We start from the raw sequence: 18,771 nt of genomic DNA, 5'->3' as shown, positions 1-18,771 counted from the left end.
GGGGCAGGAGAGAAGGGAGCCGCTTGCAGAGCAAGCTCTTCTGGTCCTGGAGGTGCCAGAGAGCAGGTCCCCCACCAGGGCCACGGGGCTGGAGGAAGGGGCGCTGAGGACACACGGGTGCGTCCGGGTCCTCGGGAGTCGCAGGCAGAGCTGTGGGGAGGTCAGAGGGGAGTGAAGGAAGGAGGGTGCACGGCCCCCTGGGCGGCAGGCCCCCTGCTCCCGGCTTGTTCCCAGCCTGTAACCCACTCCTCATGGAACTACACCACCCTGGAGTCCACAGCACGCACATCACAGAACTTTGGCCAAGGACCGGACCTAAAAGTCTGCACTGTCCTGTGTTGCTGCCACTGGCTACACACGGCAAATTCAGCTTGAATTAATTGCAGTTTAACCCTCAGTCCCTCAGTCCCAGTGGCCACGTTTTGAGCGCCCACGGCCATGTGTAGCCGTGTCTGCTGTCGTGGGCGGCACGTGTAGCGACATCCCCGCCATCACAGAAACCGCTATGGGAGGCACGGTTGCAGGTCCACAGAATTACACAAAACAGCATGTGGAATGGGGCCCAGCTGGAGCGACTGGGGCGTCACGGGGGAATAAGAAGGTGTGGCCACCAGAATAAGGGTTGGTTTAGATTCTTCTCTTCCTTCTTCCTCTCCCCCCTCAGAATGTGATTAGATCTCATGTACACGTTTATTTCTGTAGGGTCAGAAAAGTAATGGAATATAAAGGAAACTTTGGAGGGTCGGCCATGGCCATGTGTCTTCACACAGTGCTTCTCATTATTTGTGGGAATTGTGTTCTGTAAAGTTGCCTTGTGGGGTTCCCAAGAGCCTCTGATCACAACATTTTCATCAACAGATCACTACTTAGCCATGTTTTATGTGTGGTTTTGTTCAGAGACACTGTGATGGTTAATTCTATGTGTTGGCTTGACTGGGCCATGGGTGCTCTGCTATTTGGCCAAACGTTATTCCAGTTGTTTCTGGATGAGAGTAGTGTTTGAGTTGGTGGACTGAGGAAGCAGATTGCCCTCCCCAGTGTGGGAGGGCCTCACCTAATCAGATAAGGGTCTGAACAGAACAAATAGACCAAGTAAGAGGGAACTCCTGCCTGCCTGCTGGGCCTGGACGTTGGTCTTTTCCAGCTTTCAAACGTGACCTGAAACAACCGCCGTCCTGGGTCACAACTTGCCAACTACATGTCTCGGGACTTCTCAGTCTCCATAATCACATGAGCCGATTCCTTATAACAAATCTCTGTCTATATATACATATCCATCCTGTTGGTTCTGTTCCTCGGGAGAACCCTGACCACTTCAGACACCTTATTCACTATATACTGCTGATTCATTAACAAGGACCTCACAGCCATCAGCACTAACACTTGGGCACGTCTCAGCCTTCTTGGACTTACAAACACCAGACAGCATTTCAGAGTGATGCTTGGGGACCATTTCAAGTGACTACATCACCAACAAAAACCACAAACACGAGAAAACATGGCACTAAAAGGGGGAGGGGACGAAGGGGACAGATTGGGAGTTTGGGGTTAGCACATGCAAACTATTATATACAGAACGGATAAGCGACAAGGTCCTACTGTACAGCACAGGGAACTCTATTCAATATCCTGTGACAAATCAAAAGGGAAAAGAATATGAAAAAGAACGTGTATATATATATATGTATAACTGAATCATTTTGCTGTACAGCAGAAATTAACACAACACTGGAAATCAACTAGACTTCAATTTTTTAAAAAAACTGAAAACATGGCACTAAATAGACAACAAAAGGGCTTGTTCACTGTGAGAGCCGAACCCAGAAGGCTTGGCCTCCCCTCCCACAGGGAGCGTGTGTTGTTGGAAGACCCGCTCCTGTGCTTCTCGATGACCACCAGCGAAAGCCCCACAGCCCCTGTGGTACTGACTTTAGGGTTACAAAGGCATTTGGGCAAGTAGGTGGATTTGCAAATAAACACCAAATCCCCAAACGGTGAGGATTAGTGAGGATCAACTATCTACCATTGAACATCAAAAGGCAGCAGGAGGGCTTCCCTGGTGGCGCAGTGGTTGAGAATCTGCCTGCCAATGCAGGGGACACGGGTTCGGCCCTGGTCTGGGAAGATCCCACATGCCGCGGAGCAACTAGGCCCATGAGCCACAACTACTGAGCCTGCGCGTCTGGAGCCTGTGCTCCACAACAAGAGAGGCCGCGACAGTGAGAGACCCGCGCACCGCGATGAAGAGTGGCCCCCGCTTGCCGCAACTGGAGAAAGCCCTCGCACAGAAACGAAGACCCAACACAGCCAAAAATTAATTAATTAATTAATTAATTTAAAAAAAAAAGGCAGCAGGAGTCCACGCAGCTCAAAGGCCCTTCTCAGATCCTCCAAGCAAACCTATGAATTGTGCAGAGAGAAAACCAAATCCATGATATGAAATCAGTCTCCTAGACACAAGGTGCTGAGCTACGGAAACAGCTCAGGTGTTACCCCCACTCTACCCCATTCTTCCCTTTAAAATCCGTTAATGCCGCTGTTACTCAGTCATCCATTCAAGCCCCTACAGTGTGCCAGGTACCTGCACCTGGTGATGGGAATCTCACCTGGCTAAGACACTGTCCCTCCCCTCACCAAGTCTCTGGTCGTGGAGAAATAAGGATACAAAACAGGAAATCGCAACTCCTCGTGGTAAGTCCTACAACAGAGAGGACAGAGGACTTCCAGATTTGGTGACACCAGAAACGCCACTGAAGACTTTTCAGTTGCAGAGACCAGGAGGGGTCTCCTGGAACACAGTCGTGCCGTGTGGAGCACAGGTTGTACAGCCCCTTCACGTCCGTCTGCTGTCAGGAGGGACACCCCCGCCCCCCCCAAAAGGTACCTTGATCCATCCTGTCAGCTGTGTCAAATCATGGGATGACACGTACGGCCGCATGCCCAGCCTGAAATTTACCAGAAGCAAAACTCTCTTCTGGCTTTAATGATTCATTCATTCATTCTTGCTCCCAAAATGCCCCATTGTATTTGTTCCTCATCAGGTTTAAGATGGAAAGGGAGAAAAAGAGATCGGCCACCCCCTCTGCTCTCTGGGGTCTGGCAACAAGGACATTGTCAGAATGGCTCCTTCCTGGACATCGGCTGAGGGTCTTGGGCCCTGGAGGGCAGTTTCTTCCTGCAGAGGTCCACCACCTCTTGTGTTGGGTCCTGACCTCCTACCTCACCCCTTGAGAGCAGGGTCCCTGGTGCACGCTCTTCTGGCAGTAGAGACGGGCCTCCCAGAAAGGAAGAATCCTGCTGCCCAGACCTGCTACCCAGGCTCTGCCACCCCGCCTCACCCACATGACCATCATCCTCTGGAGGGAAGGGTCTGACCCACTCTGTGTACACTGGCAGGGACAGGAACGTGGCATGATGGGCAAATCTTCTAAATGCGGTTGTTGTCTTCTGCTGTTGATTCCTAACGACTCTTTTAACTTCTGTCTGTGTAACCACCTCAAGTCTTCTGATCCCTCAACCATCAAACCGACTTCTAACAGGAAAAGCCTCCACAGAGAAAGAGCTGGACCCGCAGGCGGAGGAAAGAAGCATTGGAGATTTTTTGTGCCTTTTCCTCAACCGATCCTAAGCACTCTCATCTGCTCTTTCTTAAGAAAGGGTGGTAATTGGTTTATTTTTCATTGCGATGTCAAGTCTGGAACGTGATTTTTAGTAATACTCGCTTAACCAAAGTATATTACTGTCGGAGAGAAATGGAGTTCTGTGGGATGTTTTACTCATCCTGCTTCCAGCTGGCTTCCATTGCTCAGGAATTTCATGGTTATTCCATCCACGGAAAATCCAGAATTTTCCTCAGTGCCTGAAATTGTGCGTTCTCTTGCTGACATGGACACAAAGTATACATTGCAGACTGAAAAGGTGTATGAACACTCCTGAGAACTCTTTTGACTGCCCTGAGTCTTTGATAGATAACCTTCTCCTCAAAGCTGTAATCACTCACCCCTAGTATGAAATCACTATTTCTAGACCGAACACCAGGTACGGCACAGCACATTTTTCTCCCTTAGCTCATTTCTTTTTTTCTCAGTTTGTATTAATTTTTATTGGAGTAGAGTTGCTTTACATTGTTGTGTTAGTTTCAGGTGCACAGCAAAGTGAGTCAGCTATAAGTATACACATATCCCCTCTTTTTTGGATTTCCTTCCCATTTAGGTCATCACAGAGCACTGAGTAGAGTTCCCTGCGCTGTACAGCAGGTTCTCATTAGTTATCTATTTTATACAGAGTAGTGTGTATATGTCAGTCCCAATCTCTCATCTCTTCTACTTAAAGTTGCTAGTCCCATGTGCCCTGAATGTTTACTGTTTTCCTTGGAAAGCAACCAGCAAGAATGCAAACTAGTAAATATTTACCAGGCACCAACTGTGAGGCGGGGGCTGTGTTTGACGTAGGGGCAGATGGCAACCAATTCCAAACGCCTGGCGTCCGTCTAAGCGCTACTTTCTGCATCTGAAGGACATTTCCCAACATTGACTTCAGCCCGTTGTTCACGGTGGCATGTTAAGAATTCCTTACTAATGGCGACTTCTGACGATTTTCGTTCAACAGAAGGCCACGTTGCAAAGCTGGCTGACTGTGAAGGCTCCTCGAGATGCGTGATTTGGAGGTGGAGGTCCGTGCTGACCACGTCCTGCTCCTCCGTCCTGCGGTGGGGTCACTCCGGCCCCAGCTTCTGTGTCTGCACACAGAGGGAATCAAAACCTGCTCCCATTTGTGGGCATTTTGGAGGCATTCGCTACACCACGAGCCTAGGACAGAGGGGCCGACGGCTCCCTAAGGGCACAGCTGCCCCGGGGTGAGGGGAACCCGCTGAATGCAAGGCTCTCTGGGTCCCCGGGGCCCTGTAGGGTTGGTCTGCCGGCTTGAGACTGGGGCCAAGACAGAGCCAGTGGGAGGGGCTGGACGGGCAGCGAGGAGGTCAAGGTCGAGGCCGGGGAGAGAAGGCGGCCCGTTGGCCGGCGCAGCCTGGGAGGGGGACACGGCAGAGGCGCCGGATGCCCAGGTGTTTGTGCTGTGCCTGTGAAGCCCTCACCCGCTCCCCCTTCGGCGCGGCGTCCACGGCCCGGAGGCCCTGTGAGCACTTTGCCTGCAGCCTTTGTGGAAGTGAGCCAGCTCTCGGGCTGGGCCCCCGGCGCCACGTCTGCGGCCGCGCCGACAGCTGGCCGGGCCGGGCCCCGCGCGAAGGCTGGGGAGTGGGTGGGACGGGATCGCTGTCTAGACCGCAGGCGCAGAGGCCAGGCTGACCTCCGACGTCTGCTGAGCCGAGTCCCCGGAACGCACGGTACCTGGGTCGGCGTGAAGGACGCAGACTCTCGGAGAAACGCCTCTGCTTTCAGCCACGCGCACCATCGCCACCTGGCTGTGCGCGGATTCCCGGCTGCCGGCTCCGCCGCCATGAACAGTCCAGACCCCATCGCCAGCCCTGCGCCCCCCGACCTAGTAAGGCTACGGACGCAGGAAACACCGGAAGAGCGTCTTCGTCAAAAGGACGCATGGCACAGTTCAGTCCCTCCTAAGAAGGGCCTTTGACGCACTCCCCCCGAACACTGGGGACTCACACGGCCCCTGAGAAGAAGCCCCACCCCGTTGCCTGGGCGCCTGAGGCCTCGGCCAGTCCAGCGTCCAGAACTCCCGAGCTCTCCCCCGGGGCCGGCATCCTGGACCACCAGCAGGAACCCACTCAGCTCTGCCGAACCCCACACCCCTCCTCGCGGCCCGGCAGCCCCACCTGGGCACGAGGGCCGCAGCCCCACCTGGGCACGGGGGCCGCAGCCCCACCTGGGCACGAGGGCCGCAGCCCCCTTTCTCTGGCAAACGCCCTCTTGTCGTTGCCCCTTGCCCTCGTTTTCCGGAGTCCTTTCCCCAGCACGCCCCCTGCAGGATTCCCCCTGCACCACCGACGTATGAGTCCAGGCTACGGCCACACAGGGGGTCCCCAGATGGAAGAAAGGACGCTGGGACCATCCGCACGCCCGTCTGGCCGCCAGCCTGACCCCGCCCACCTCACCCTGACTTCCCGCAGCACGGCTAGGCCTCCTGAGGAAGGGTCAGGAACTCTTCACTCCGTTAGAAATCCCAGCGGCCCTGTTATGGAAGCTGAGTCATAAAGACGAATCCTGTGTTTTATACACGTCAATGAACGTCACGGGGAGCCTTTGCCAGATGAAGCCAGGGAGGTGCTCGGGCCAGAGTTCAGGGGACAGCCGCGTCCTGTCCCTTCAGCATGGAGGGCACACGAGGGCAGCCACCACGCTTACCCGGGGTCGGGCCCTCCACCGGCACCCCTCGGATGCAGACGCAGTCCCCAGGGAAGAGTCTGTGTCCTCCTTCCCGGGGAAGCTTCTGAGCCGACGGACTTACCGCCCACAAGTGCAGAGAGACGGCAGGACCCACCCCAGGATGACCGTCACGCGGGTACACAAGGTACCAAGCAAGACGGCACCTGAAGACCTGCAGCCAGACTCACGCTTCTCCTGAGCACAGACGCCAGCTCCGACCCGGCTCCGGGTGCTGGTTCCTTCCAGACGCGCAGAGGCCCGTGGTGGCCTCGGCAGTCCGCTGTCCGGGGCCTCCTGCCTCCTCTGTGCTGGTTCTCAAACGGGCCCGCACGCGGAGGGCAGGGAGGGGCCAGAGGAAGGGGGTCACTCCGGATCCGCGGAGCAGGTGTCATAAGCAGGAAACCTACCTACGCGGCTTGCCGGGCTCTCGGCCCCGCCCGCCAGAGTCTCAAAAGCTTACAGAGAGGCCTTAGCAGGGTTCAGGCGTGTACACCATCCAGGGGGTCTCAGGCACACCTTGCTCTCTCGAGGCTGCGTCGCTGGAACAGTTCCCACTGTGGGAACACTGAGCAGAGCCTACATGCCAAGGCTGGGGAGGGGGTGACGGGCCTCTGATTGCCCACGTCCAGGAGGGTCATCCGGTGTTCATGCCCTCTCGATGACCTCCTCCAACAGTCAATAGCAACATCCTTTAGCTTTTGCATCCATTCACTGTGACCTCAATTTCCCCTGATGCAAAAGCAGCTCTTTTTGCAAAGATATGAGGTATGCATCATGCAAACATGCAGCTGAGGAGTGAGATGTCGGTGGCAGGGTTGTATCAAAGGAGTGAAGCTCTAAGCGTGGATTTCAGTCCTCAGCCAAAGGGGAGAGGGATGTTTTCCTTCTGGCTATGGTTAGGGGGGCTTCTCCTTTCTATAAACCCGGCTGCACAGGTCCGCGTTCTCTGGCTCAGGACAGGTTCAGCAGGCACAGGACGGCTCTTCTGTGTGCTCAGAAAATCCAAGCCAAAGAAGATCCAAAGAGAATATCTGCTTATTCACGGTCTGATTAGTTTGGGGTTTTTCTTATTTTTCTCATATGAAAGCAAAGAGATTTCAGGTCAAAAAAAAAAAAAAAAAAAAAAAAAGACTAGAAGAATCACACCAGAGATTAAGATCAGCTGCCTTTGGGTGATTTTTATTATTTTTCGAGTATTTTTAAATTTGCATTAATGAGCTTATATTACCTTTATAAAGAAAAATAGACTTGTGAAATGTAATGATTACAGGGTAGATTTTATATGGCAACAAAAAGTTTTAATGGCAATTTCAAAGCATGTAGAAACCGTAAGGTAACATCTGACTTAAAAAACAAAAAAGACAATGAAACTGTGCTGCTTTGATTTTTGTCCCTCAGGTTCCATTGTACACTGTTCTCTTGTGCCAGGTTGCTAATTCTATTTGAGTGGATTTGTCCATGTAAACAAATACCCTAAGAGGCAGAGATAAATCAATTAATTATGTATTTGAGGAGGCCTGACAGGAACCTCTCAGGATGCCATCAGCTCCAGGTGACGGGCTATCGCTACATTTGGTCTGGGATAGAACCGCCAGGTTGCAGGGTGGGGCTGGGTTTCCAGAACCTTCCCAGTGCCACGCCTCCCCCCATGCATCCTCCATTCTCTCCCCACGGCCCCCCTAGTGCCCTGGGGTGCAGAGAGAAAATGCTGGCCTGACAATTTCTCTGCTGCCAGGCTGACTTCAGACAGTTTGGAGACCCCTAAATCTATACTGTTTGGATTTACTTCATTTCACCTTTTTTTTAACTATTTCTTTTGAAGGTTTTTTTTTTAATGAGCCCCTTGCTGGGTGTTCTCAGCCTGTCCCTCCCTCTGCACCCCCCTCCTCTTCACTCCGTCTGGGCCTCGGAAACTGTCACCTATAAACTCCATCACCTGGTTCTTTTGCTCCTGGTTGCTTCTTGCCAATGGGAGACATTTGTAGAAAATTGAGTACTCCAGAAAAGAGAGCGTCTGGGGTGTTTATTTACGAAACCAGGTGGCGGCCCAGCAGGGGCTGCATTCCTCCCCCTGAAGCCACAGTGCCTGGTGCTTCTTCCAGGGCAGAGGCTCTGGGTGGCCACAGCCCCGGGCAGGGGGGCTGCCCCATCACTCCTGGCCCCTCAGCCCAGCCTACTTCTTTATAGAGTGTTTGCCGGAAACTCCTCACTTGCCCTTTTTGAATCTGCCATGAATTTCGTGCCAGGACGCCACCAGCAAATGTACACAATGTCTTAGACCAGCAACACCTGCGCTGCTTATGAGAACAAACACCCATATATCAGGAGGGCACCAAATCCTTTTCCACGAGGCATCTACATGCCCTAGATCATCAACTTCTCGATCGGGGTGAACGTAAGCGCCCCCCGAGGGTTTTTCTCCTATCCAGGTGACCTTGAGAGTCTCTTAAGTAGGTGAAGGTAAGAAAGTACATTAAGGCCCCCATGGACCACCTGGCAGGCAGGGAGGTGGAGGAGGAGGAGACTGGGCCTCCCCCCCACCCCCCAGGCAACCTTCCCGACACCGAGAGGCCGAATGCCACCCCGGTGAGGACACCCCCTGTAGTCTGGCCAGCATCCCAGGCCACAGAGTCTTGACCCAAATTAATAAGGTGGCGCCATCCTCTTTTCTCAGGTACCGCTCACAGAGCACCCACTTCTCATTGTCCGGGAAAACCATTTTTTGGAGCATCCTCGGTAACAGGACCCGGCACACAGGAGGGAAGGAAGCAGGCTCTCTGACGATGCCAGGGCAGTAGAAGCAGAAACCAGACGAGCTTGGTCTGCATTTCTGGAGGGAGATGAAGGGCACGCACGTCCCGAGAGCCCTGCTTAGCTCCCGGGTGAGTACAGCCAGGAGCCACGGAGAGCACAGCATCCTAAAGGAAGCTGAGGGGGACGTGAGAGGCTGCCCTGAGGTCTGGCCTGGGGCGTCAGTGTGTCTGGAAGCAAGTTAGGACACGAGGCATTTTACAAAAGTAACGGGAAAGATGACAGTTCTGAGAGAACGTTTGGTTTGGATTTAATACTAGATCCTGAGTAGAGCTGATCCCCTTCCAAGGGAAGGGCGAAAGATTTCAAGTCAATTATCTTCTTTTTGTAAAGACTGTGTGTGCCCAGAATATAAGACAAAATGTTTTGTCCCTTTCAAAACAGAGCAATTTGTGTCTTTCTGAACATCCAATGTTCTGGTGCTGATTACAGGGCTTATTGCTTCAAGATGCTGTTTGTTCCGTGTCTCAGTTTTAAAAATTTGACCAACATGAATCTAAACATTGACGTTGTGGTTCCTCTTTACTTGAGCATCTCGGGGAAATGGATTCTGGGAGATAGATTTTCATCAATAATCCACCCAGATATCCTTTCCTTCTCAGAAATTCAGCAAATCCTCAGATAATTCATTAATTATTGAAGAGTCAATCGGATTGATTGCCATAGCTCACCAAATCCAAGCTGTTACAATACAGACATCCTGATTTCACAGATATTAACATGTAAGAAAATTCATGTTAGAATCTGAGACACAGCAGGGACTTCCCTGGTGGTCCAGTGGTTAAGACTCTGTGCTTCCAATGTAGGGGGCACGGGTTCAGTCCCTAGTCAGGGAAGTAAGATCCCACATGCCCCGCGACATAGCCAAAAAAAAAAAAAAAAAAAAAAACTCAGACACAACAATAACAGCCAACATGTACTGAGAGCTCTTCACATGCTCAGGGAACTCCCAGCACTTCATATGCGTTGATATTAGCTCATTTCATCCTCAGCATGGCCCTAGGGGATAGATCTCATTATCTAACTGTCCCAGTTTCATGGACCGGGAGAGCCAGCCTCGGGGAGGCGAGGGTGGCCGATGCAGGCTGTATCCAGGCAGGTGGCCCCTGGGTCTTGCCACTGTCGCCTTGCATCCAACTGAAGGTACGTCCACCCTCTAAGGGCGAGTTGGGCCTAAATTGTTTTAGTTAAGGTTCAACAAAGTCCAAGTGTTGGCTAACTTGAACAAATCCCATTGTAAAGACAAACAGCCCTTGATGAGGGCAGGACTTGCCAAGAGTTGAGTAAATACATCCTAAAGTTAAGACTGCACTGCCCAATAGAGATGCGGCCCACGGGGTCCATACTCTGACCCGTTTTCTGAGAACTGCACAACTGGGGGACCACTGAGTCCTCTGTCCTTGGACCAGGGCTGGGGGGGTGCCTGCCTGAGCCCTACCCCTCCCGGGTTCCTGCTTGAGCCGCCCCCCAGTCAACCCCACCCCAGTGGACAGGCTCGCCCGGATTGGACCCACGTTCCACACCAGGGTGCCAGGACCTCAGAACCCCGGTGCGGACGGACGCAAGCCCCCTTCCTGGGCCTGCATGGGCCGTTTCCCTGAATCAGGAGTGGGGCGCTTGGTGCTCTGGAGCCAATTTACCTTAACCTACCAGGTTCCTGAGCCGAGGCCCTGGAGGTGAGAATTCTACATGCACGCCAGGCCCACAGGTTATCAGGAAGGCATTTCGTCAAGGAGGGGCAGGACCCACATTCGGTAGCTTGCTTTGTAACTGAAGTACCCAGACATGCGGTCCATGGGCCTCCCTTTGTACTCTCGCCCTGGGCTCCACAAATATTAGGGATGGGAGCCCAGCTCTACATGCTTTGGGGCTTGGCTGTTTGCTTGCTGCGTGTGTGTTCCTTGAAAACAAGAATGTAAGGATTTAAATGACCCCGGGAACAAATAACTCCTTTATTTTCAGCTGAAGGACAGAAGGCCCAGCGATGTAGCCAGTGTCAGGAATGGAAAAGATGGGTGGATTCAAATAATCAACAAATCCAAGAGAAGGAGAAAGCAGACATGTATATGCAAAGGTAATAATCCACTTTTAAACAATGAACATGACCTGGGGTCACCGCCCGCTGCACTGTTTTTACTTAATGCCCAGCAATGTGATTGCGGCCACTGTCAGACCTCCCTCAGTTCACTGTTTTCCTTTTAAAGTTATGTTTTCAAAATGTTTGCTTCAAACCCAAGAATAAAAGCAAAAATGTTTTCTAGCAGAACTCAACTATAAGTAAAACCAATTGGATAGATGATTCATGTTATAAAACATACCTCTGTTGTACACTTTCTTTAAAATTAAAGATACCTGCACTATAAAGTAATACTGAGAAAAGAATGAAAACTAACTCTAATAATAATTCCAACCATTGTCTCCAGAAATAAGTGCACTCGTAAGTTCTCAGACATCAATCCCAAAGGACATCCAAACCACGATGCAGGAAATAAATGTTCTCCACTTTGGAAATACACACTGGATATTTCTAGAATCATAAGACTCCCACTGACTAAATGCTTTCTCCTAGGGCTAGGAGTTTGGATGTAATAATTATATCCTAAAACATTATTTTAACTTTTCAAAAAGAAGAGAAATGATATTTTGAGAATGTATCCAATTCTTTCCAAAGAATGCTAGAGACATTTTTTCACTTTCAAGATAAAATATCCCAGATACCTGACAGATGGCCTTCTGAATAGTATACACTAAGGAAAAACTAAAACTGGGGTAAAATATATAATTGCATATTTTCAGGTTTGTCTTTCAGTAATGTGAAATTTTTCAGAAATAGCTGGAAGAAGATTCGGTCATTAGGTTTATGAAATGTGTGCTTGGGATGAGAACACAGTTTAAGTAGGATCTGAAAACCTTATGTGTCTGCAGTGGATAAGGAACAGCCATCTGCAAACAAGCTTTTAATTTTCAATAGCACAAGACAAAAGGGAATCTCCTAAGCTGGGACATCTCCATACCAGATGGGTGAACTTTGGAGAGGTGATTTGCATAGAGCAGTAGAAAAGCATTTAACCCAAGGCCCCAAAGTTCCAAAGAGGGGAAGGTCAACTGGCACAGATTAAAACAGAAAAAAAAAAAAAAAAAAATGAGATGCAGTTCTTGACAGAATATTATCTGCATAATGTCCTTTGAAATGGTTGACATTGGCTGTTAGCGCTAAAAAAACCTGCCTATTTTTCTTTACCTAACTTTTATATGTCATCTTTTTCTAATGATCAAAAGTCATTAGGTTTAATCTACATTCTGATTCCCTAAAAAATAAAAAATGTACTTTCAAACATCCCTATTATGTACTTAATACATCCTTCCTTGCCTTGTGGAAAACCTAGACCGGCCAAGGTAACCACAAGTCACTTGACAGTCCAGGATTAAAAGACTGAAATGATGTTAATGGGCGGAGAGTTCTGCAAAAACAAGTAACGAAGAGCCTTTTGACTCCATCAACATCTGCCTTAGAAAAATCCAGGTTACTTGCTTCCTAATTTACAGGGTGGGTTCGCCTGCGTGAGGCCACACGTATGGCTGAGATGGGTCTCGGCGGAACACGCCGTCGCTGTCCTGCGCGGACATTCACCCTCTCTCTTTATCCCTCCCTCCTCCACCTCCAGAGTCAGCTTACAGTGTTATCAAAAGTCATCAGAGGAAACTAAGCCAGTCACCTTCACACCTGTCAGAAACCGCACGCTCCACCGGACCGTGCGGTCTCGCACCCCAGGATCCAGGTCACCCGCCCAGAGTGACGCGGGCTCTCCCAAGGTGAGCTGCTACCTGTGTTCCAGGTGAGCCTGCCATGGGGGCGGGGTCAGCCTCCCTGTCTCCATGGAAACCAAGGAAGCAACAACCGCCCACACCGGTCAGCAGCAGGCGGCCTCGGTGGGACGGGGCCTCGAGGCTGCGGTGACCCTCAGTCCTGGTGGCTCTCCAGGCTGGAGACCGAAGGCTCGGTGTCGCCACACAAGGCAGGATGAAGGCGCTGTGGCCGTGATGCGGAAGCTGGGGCTGCTCCCAGGGAGGAGCTGGCGGCTTTAGAGCCGGGACCGACCGGCTGCTGGAGGATTTGTGCAGACAGGTTCGGGGCCTGAGCTGAGAAAGCTTTGGAAGACCCTGCTGGTCCGAGTGTGCGCTCGCCGGCCCTCCCGTGTCTCTCAGCTCGCTTCCCGCCATTGCCTCACCCCCGTCCACCCTGGAGACCTGAGTCAGAAAGAAAAGAGGGATGCTGAGCCCCGGGGTGTGAGGCTGCCACGGGGCTGCGGGCGCAGGTGGGGGAGAGTCCGTCCTTGTCACCAGCCTGAGGCAGAGCCAGAGCCCAGAGCGAGGTCGGGAGGGTGGGTGCAGGGCGGCGGAGTGGCCTGACCTCGGTGACCCCGGTGACCCCAGGGCTGGCGGAGGGAGGGCGCCTTCACGTCGCTGCGTCTTAGAGACTCCACAGACTACACCTCGCATCCACCCTCCCGCAGCACCCATTCGGCGGCTCCCGTCTGCAGGCCCGCTCAGCCGAATGTCCACCAGGCTCCTAGACGCCCATCTGGTGCCCTGGGCCGGGGGAGGGGCCGTGCGGTGACAGCGGTGCCAGCGGTGCCTGGGGAAATCGCCTGTAACCATCTCTGCCGTGACAGCATCCCCAGAGGAAACGCACCAGGCCGCCCAAGCAGGGGACAAGACATACCACTTGCTTTTCTCTCTTTTAAGTAACTGGAGAGAAACCAGGCTCAAAACCAGAGCCCATGTGCCTGCCGGCTGGCAGCTCACCACCCACGGAAACCCCTCATTTCTCCCCACTCTTTACCACGCACATCTCATGTGGAGAGAACAAAGCCACAGCATGTTAAAACAGGAATTATAGAGAAGAACTTTTCTTCAAGGCCACCAAATAGTTAAAATGCAGGAAATTATAATTTTCAGGTTGAAAATTTGCTGTGATACGTGATCAGCGGTTTCCATCATGAATAAAATCTTTTTCATCATTTCTTCCACAGTGAAAATACTCCATGAACTTTTCTTTACCAGTTCCCTTACATGAAGTTGAAAGGTAATTCTTTGACAATTAGCGATCTTTTCTTTTGCATCAATTTAACTTTAGCATAAGAATAAAGCCCCACGCGATGCAGCTCTGTCAGTGGGAGAAAGTAAGAAGGAACTTGTCAGGTTTTTTCTGACAAAGTATATAATGAAAGCCAAAAGAATCCTGCCTTTTTTCCCCCTAAATGAATGTGAAAGAGATTTTAAAAATCAGAATTTATTCAGGTGCTCATGATATTGAAAAGCACAGAACACTAACTGCAGCAGAGTAAAATACATACAATTAGAATCCTCATTTTGAAAGACTTCAAAGAAAGTAATATTCGTTACAGCTGAAAACACATAGAGGTATGTTAAGTAAAGCATCAAAACATACACTCCTGTAAACTAATTGGATAATGACATATATTATCCCAGCTGTCAGCTTCCACCGTGCCTTTAAAAGTTCCTTTTGTTAAGCACAAAATTTCATCATTAAAATACCAAAACAACACAAAAATACCTGTTAGCCAGCACTGAACCTAGCACACACCGCTGCCTTATCTCAGTGCAAATAAACACTCTAGGCTTCTCTCCTTTTCTCTTTTCTGTTCGTTTCCGTGGGGTAAGCTCACTGTTTATTGACTCAGCTTCCCTGAAGCTCAAAGTTTGGTAGTTTAAAATTACACACCATGGTCTTCATCTCAATTTCTCCCTTCTTCAGTTCTGAACCAAGGATGGAGTTTGCAGAGCCCTCAGGCTAAGCCAGAAAATACTCATTATTTCATAGGATTCTCACAAAAACCGTAACCCAGAGTAAAATTGCCGCTGTCCACCAAACAATCAAAACCCAGCGAGAATGACATTATTCCGACCAGGGCAGATGCTGCCCACGCCACCCTATACATTTCTCAGCACTCAGAAGGGTTTTCCTTTCTCTCCCCTCCTTTCTTTCTTTCCCCTTCTTTCTTTCTTTCCCTTTCTTTCTCTTTCCCTTTCTTTCTTTCCTTCCCTTTCTCTTTCCCTTTCTTTCTTTCTTTCTTTCCTTCTTTCTTTCTTTCTTTCCCTTTCTTTCTTTCTTCCTTCCTTCCTTTCTTTCTTTCTTCCTTCCTTCCTTCCTTCCTTCCTTCCTTCCTTCCTTTCTTCCTTTCTTCCTTCCTTCCTTTCTTCCTTCCTTTCTTTCTTTCTTTTTTTCTTTCTTTTTCTTTCTTTCCTTCTTTCTCTCTCTCTCTCTCCCCCCCTCCCTCCCTCCCTTCCTTCCTTCCTTTCTTTTTCTCTGTTTGCCCTTTGAACTATATTCAGAGCCAAGAAATTGGAACTTAAAAAGCAACCAGAAATGATTCCCCAGAGCACAGCCAGGGCATCCTATCAGAATGGAAGTGTTCACGCTTGGTTACTCTTATAGTCACTGGGAGACAGTAACAGAAAATGACCTCCAGGGAACGTCCCTTCACCTGACTGGCCCCGGCCCCTAGGTCTGGGTCCAGGAGCACCGTGGCTATTTTCACAAACATAGCAAACACTTAAAGGTGGAGCTGGCACACAATTCTGCAATCCCCAGATCATAACTTTTCACCAACTTGAGAGAGAGAACAAAAGTCTCCGTTGCCCAGGTAGCAACAGTCGTAATGAATCGCAGGTGGCAATCCAGCCCTACCTGAGTCCCACGGCAGGTCACTCCTGCCCAGGAGAAAGCATCCTTCTGCCTCCTGGTCACACAGTGACCTCGAGGACCCCGAGCACGGCCCCAGCGGCCAGCACACAGGTCCCCGGGGCTCCCACGAAAGGATCCCACGCCGGATCCCGGGAAGAGCTGTCGTGACCCAACCTGTGACCCGGGGGCAGCCACTGCAGTTCAGACGACCAGACCCTCCCCCCGCACCCCAACACTCAGCAGAAGAGGCATGGCCGGGTGTGCTCCCACAGTCCCCCCTCCCCATGCCGCCCAAGGACACCCCCTCCTGCAGGGGGGACCCACAGCATACCTCCTGCGCCGGCGTCCAGCTGCCCGTCTGGGCCGGGGCTCGGGGACTCCCTGGTCCTCGTGGCACTGAGAGGCTGACCCGGAGCATCCCAGCGTCCTGGGGCAGCAGGCGGGGTCCCCGCAGCCGCGGAGGCCGAGGCAGCGACGAGCACAGCTGGAGACCGTCCACAATGAGCCAAATGTTGTACGGCAGCAACTAATCAACCGGGAGAGCCGGCGCACAAATCAAGCAAAGTGCCGCTTCTGGAGGGTGCTGAAAGCCGAAGCCACCGAATGCTGCATTTCCTCCTCCAGACCGTTCCAGCCAGCTCCTTCTGCTGTTTTTACTGTACCATAATGCACTAGGTCTGGCTTTTACCCTATTGAAAGAACATGAATATATTATTATCCACACAAAAGAGCAGGTTATTGTTTATGAACTACCAGCCTTCCCAGCAACAAAGGCTATTTTCATAAGAAAACTCAATTTCATTTTAGCTCCAATTTGATTACCAGCTGAAGAAAAGAAGCTCTGCTCCTAACCCTCAAAGGATTTTTATTCATACCATTGAATGGGCTTTATTGCTTCCTTTTCAAAACTGACGCAGAAAGCTTTTAGAGTAAAACATTGACAAAAAATTATTGCGCTGCTATTTTGTGCAATAACAGAGCTGAAGAGGGCAGTGATTTCTCAGCCATCCTTCACTGTACTTCAGAATAGCAAAGGCTGGAATTAATGACAGACCAGGGAGAGGAGGAGAGCGAAGGTCTCACAATGCACGTCAAATCTAAATGATCACCATACACTGAAAAGCCCCCAAAAAAAGCCCACAGCTGATTGATTCACGGCTTTCACAAGGAAGACAGGCTTGAAGAGTTTATTGCACCACAATTTACTCGGAATTATCATAAAAACGAACGTAGAGACTGAATGTCACCCCGGCACTCTCCAAAGACACACACGCAGGGACTAAGTTCATGCAGGCGTTGTCGCCTTGTGGGCAGGAGCTGAGGGCAGTTGGGGCGTCCGTGAAGGGGCTTCATGTGCTCTTAGCATGTAGAGCCATGACTCGGGCTCCGTGGGGGGAATGTTCACCCCCCACCAGAACATTTGTTCATCTTCACAATTTAAAGTGGGAAAAATCCGCAGCTGCAAACAATGGCCCAGTGCCCCAGAGGCTGGATGCCTGCTTCGCACCTGGATAGTCTGTCCTGGGGCCTCCCTGGAGGGTGCATGTAGGGAGGCCCTCTGTGTGTCAGCTTGTTGGTTTCCATTCCCCAGGGAAGCGTGAAGTTTGCAAGGCCTCAGCTGCTCACAAGAATGGTTTGGAGGTAAACGTTTAAATGACACAGGTTGTTGCTAAAATGTCTCTCTCCAGACTCACAGCACTCCTCTTTTCATTAAAATTTGAGCAGTAATGGCTAAACTGGCGGGATTGCCAAAGAAACCTGCACTTGACATTATGCAAATAGAGTCTACAGTGTAATAACTTGGCCCTGGAGGTGCCTGGGCCGTGGGCTGTTCACGTGGACACCGCAGGGGGATCGGACCAACCAAAACTGAAAAGATGCGCTTAAAAATCTACTTACTAGCCAGCGGGCCAATCCCTGCACTTGCTCGTCTACACGGCACCATCCGGTTTTACAGGTGAAGAATGTGTCATGTTCAATGTTTTACTGGAAAACAACATTGATATTTAAAAACAAACTAACCAAAAAAAGTAAAACGACCCTAGTTGGCCACTACATTTTTCAAAGACTGTTGAATTTGAACACGAAATACGGGTGTTTTCTCTCTTCTCGAGTCAGGCATCTGAGCCCCACTGTTCGCTAGGAAGGAGGGCTTCCAGTTGTAATAAGTCATTTTCCAAGACTTCCCCTGTTGTCACTGTGTGTGACTGCTGACGTCGTACATTGTGACGTCAAAGCTAATAATTAAAAAGCCAGTCTCCCGCCAAGCATTCACGTGCTTACAGATACCTAAGCGTTCAGCATCGGCTTGACAACAAAAATCCAAATAACTAATGCCAGCTGCACCTTCCCTAGGGTTTCTTGGCGTTAGGGACCTAAGGTCAAATATTCACAGTAATTTTGTCCTGTAAAGTCACCGTGAACCCTGAATTAGCAAATACTGACCTCGGCTCCCGTGGACACACGGGGAGGTTCCTGCGAGCCTCTGGTCACAACATGCTCACCGACCAATCAACCCAGGAACTTGTTTCATGTATGTTTCTGCTTAAAGACACCTTACTTAATATTTATCATGGATTCGTTAACATGGAACCCACAGCCAGCAGCACTCTTACTCGGGCCCGAAAGGGGCTCATCTGATGCACGTGGTTTCTCCGTACATCCCAGCCTTCCTGGACTTAGGAAAAGCAGACAGCACTTCAGCACCACGCCTTGGGGCCTTGATAACAGCAAAACCACCCCCAAATCACAAAAATTTGAAAAATGTGGCTCTAAGCCTGTGAAAATGTTTATAGTGAGAAAACTAGAACGAGAAACGGCTACCGTCTCATCTGGCCTGAGCTGGGGACCTGCATGTTGGTTGATACGTATTTTGTGCTACACTGTACACGCCCGTCCGTGGGTGACATTGAA

The sequence above is a fragment of the Balaenoptera borealis genome (genome assembly GCF_965194805.1).
Source record: "Balaenoptera borealis genome assembly, chromosome: 18".
Lineage (NCBI taxonomy): Eukaryota > Metazoa > Chordata > Mammalia > Artiodactyla > Balaenopteridae > Balaenoptera > Balaenoptera borealis.
The sequence above is the reverse complement of the archived record's forward strand: the minus strand, read 5'-3'. Positions refer to the sequence as shown.